This window comes from Pteropus vampyrus, unplaced genomic scaffold, assembly GCF_000151845.1.
Source record: "Pteropus vampyrus isolate Shadow unplaced genomic scaffold, Pvam_2.0 Scaffold7, whole genome shotgun sequence".
NCBI lineage: Eukaryota > Metazoa > Chordata > Mammalia > Chiroptera > Pteropodidae > Pteropus > Pteropus vampyrus.
This window is the reverse complement of record NW_011888788.1, coordinates 1602681-1605620: the sequence shown is the minus strand read 5'-3', so window position 1 is coordinate 1605620 and position 2940 is coordinate 1602681. Positions and strand designations below refer to the sequence as shown.

General features: G+C 47.0%; 1 long non-coding RNA gene across 1 annotated transcript; it reads left to right on the top strand.

Annotated features, from left to right (window-relative positions):
- The first annotated feature begins 6 nt into the window (after window positions 1-6).
- Window positions 7-2302, top strand: LOC111746356. Its single transcript, XR_002783051.1, has 2 exons — window positions 7-803; window positions 1344-2302. It is a non-coding gene; the product is annotated as an uncharacterized LOC111746356 (long non-coding RNA).
- The last annotated feature ends 638 nt before the right edge of the window (window positions 2303-2940 follow it).

Genomic DNA, 2940 nt, shown 5'->3' with positions numbered 1-2940 from the left:
CCGAGCCGGCCCGCTCCCATCCGCAGCAGCCACCGCTGCCGCCCGAGCCAGGCCCCCAGCTCCGGACACCTCGTTGCCTCCTCTGAAGCAGTCCAGCCGGAGCAGAGGCGTACCCTCGGCCGGCCGCCTCTTCCGTTGCGCCAACGCGCAGCAAGCCAATCCCAGCAGGCTAGGGGCGGCCCGAAGTTCTAGTGTCCAATAGGGTCCCTGGATGGAGTAGGACTGACCGCGCCTCCGTCCAATGAGAGGTTCCCAGGACAGGGCGGGGCGCAGGGTAGCAGGGGAGCAGATCCGAGCTCGGCAGAGAGAAGGCGGTGTGACTGAGGGGGGAGTGATGGCGGCGCCGCCCAATGGACGTGTGAGTGGAGGGGCCCGTGCCCCCTCCTTCCACCGTACCCGCCTGCACGCGTAGACAGGTCCGCGCTCCTCGGCACCAGAACTCTCCCGGGATGCTGCCGCGTGCCCCCGAGTCCCTCCCGGATGCTCCATCCCTTCCTCTCCGAGCTGGCCCCCTCCTCCAAGTAGTGTTCCCGCAGGGTCTAGCCGCCAGTCGTTGGCAAACGGAAGGGCTAGAAATGTGGCTGACCCTAGCCTTTGTCCCTCGGCCTGGTTCCGCCGCTGTCGTCAGGGCCGCTAGCCCCCGCCCCCGGCGCGCTATTTTTTACTACCGCCCCCTCCCCCAGCACCGTCACTGGCGTATTTGGGCTAAGCCCCCTCCATTCCGCCTGCGTTGGAGAAATGTTCCCGGTACCAGAAGGAATGAAAGGACTGGGTTTGGTCTCCATGGCAACTGGAAGAAAGAGGTGGGTTATAAATCCTTCGCCACCCTCCTGTGGCGAAGGAGGGGGTGTGGGAGCCAGGAAGTAGGGTTGGCTTTTTGAAGGAGATTCTGGCCCACCTTTTCTGTGTGGTGCACTGGGAGACAGAGAAGGATTTGGTGGCCAACTTGGAGCTGGGGAGTGGGGGAGTCTTTTTTTTTTTTTTATTCATCGTATTCCCTTCTCTTTTGGGACGCGAACATGGTCACGTCTAGCCCTGAGATCCTGACCTTTCCTATCATAGCACAGGCCCTTCCAAGCACCCCTTATTCCAGAGGTTACTCAAGCCGGGAATGATCCCGCCCCGTTCACTCCATCAAGTTTAACAGAACCGTGGGTTTCTTTTGCTTGCTAATTATTTCATGAGTACCTCCCTTGGGAGACTAATGTCCCTTGGGTGATAGCGCTTATTTTCTTAACCCTTCCTGTAATGACTGCCAGTAGCAGGCTGACCAAGAAAGATGAGCTTCTCTCTTGTTAAATAGAAATACCATGCTCCCTCCAAAATAACTCCCCTCACCGTAGGAATAACTCTGGAAACCCTATTTCCTAACTCTGGAAATTCCAGCTCCTGCAGCTCCTACAAAAACCAAACAGCTATAACTATTCTTCTAAATCTCAGTTCCCAGCACTGCCTACCTTTTTGCCTCCTCCCTCCACCACACCAACTCAAAAAATATATATGGTCTCCCTTGACCTGAGGAAGCTTCTATCCAAGTCTGTGAGCTCCCATAGACCATCCTGAAGATTCAAAGAATCATCATCTGAGGCTGCCAAGATGAACCTCAACATGAAAACAACACCTGAAATATGTGGTGTTTTTTACAGTTTACAGAGTGCCTTTACATCACTTAATCCTCCCAGCACCACTTGGATGATGAGGCAATTTACCCAGAGGCACACAGCTTAAAAAAATGACAGAGCCTGGATTTCTGAGAAGTTAGCTACTTTGCCATATGATAATCAAAAGGGCATGGATTTAGTAAAATTCCAGTACATTACCGGCAGGCTTTTTTTCCTTTTAAATACATATGTGTATCTTCACGCTCTAAAGTGTATTTGTGAACTTGCTGACAATCTGTGGCTATCATTAAAGTTAAACCAGAATAACAAGTATAAATTACTGGCAGTTAGGCAAGATGTTTATAATCTTAAATCAAAAATGCAAATAAATTGAGCAAAAGAAATCAAACACAAAAGATTATATACTGTATGATTCTATTTGTATGAAGTTCAACATATATAATGTTAGAAGTCAGGATGTTAGTTACTCTTGAGGAACAGGGAGAACGCAGTAATGAGAGGGCATTAGATAGGCTTGTGGAAGCCTGGTCATGTTTGGTTTCTTTGGATGGTAGTTACATGGGTGTTGTCCACTCTAATATTTCATCAGTATGTTCACTTAATTTGTGCACTTTTCTGTATGTGTGTTAAATAAAACTTCTAAAAAAAATTAAAGATTTGCTTGGAGCAAAGTAAACCCATGATTAAGCTTAGATTTTTTTCAAAAAGTGAAATGAAAGCAATTAGGAGGTTTCCTTTCTCTGTGGTTATAATAGTTTATTTTATAAGAAGAGCATTATTAAGTTCTTTATCACTTCTCTCAGTTATTTACCCTTGGGGAGAGGCTCAGAGTCCATTTGTTAAGGATCCTCAAATTTCAGGCAGCTAAAGAGGCTAAATGCACAAAGGAAGAACTATCTACTTTATTTTGGCACATGCAGGCTTCCATAGAACTTTATTGTGCTCCCCTCTCAGAATCTCTGTTGCTGGTCATATTCACTGAAAGAGAACACCAGTCTACATTAATGAAAGTGTGAATTTTGTCATTTTAATGAAATACTGTTTGTATTACTCTCAAGTATTCTCATCTGTTGACTTAAATGAATATCTTAAAAAGTATTATCAAGAGGTCATTATGGGACCTGTACCAATGAATAGATGAGGATGCTTAGTCATTAGTCATTATTTTTGCAGGTTAGTGGGATGTTATTTTAAGCTGGCCAAACACCTTGCAGTCAATCTTCATCCAATTAATTACCACATCAAAAGCAATTGTCTTGGCTCTTCCCTACCTCAAGGCTTACGTATCTGCTATTCTTCCTGCCTAGAGAACTCCTTC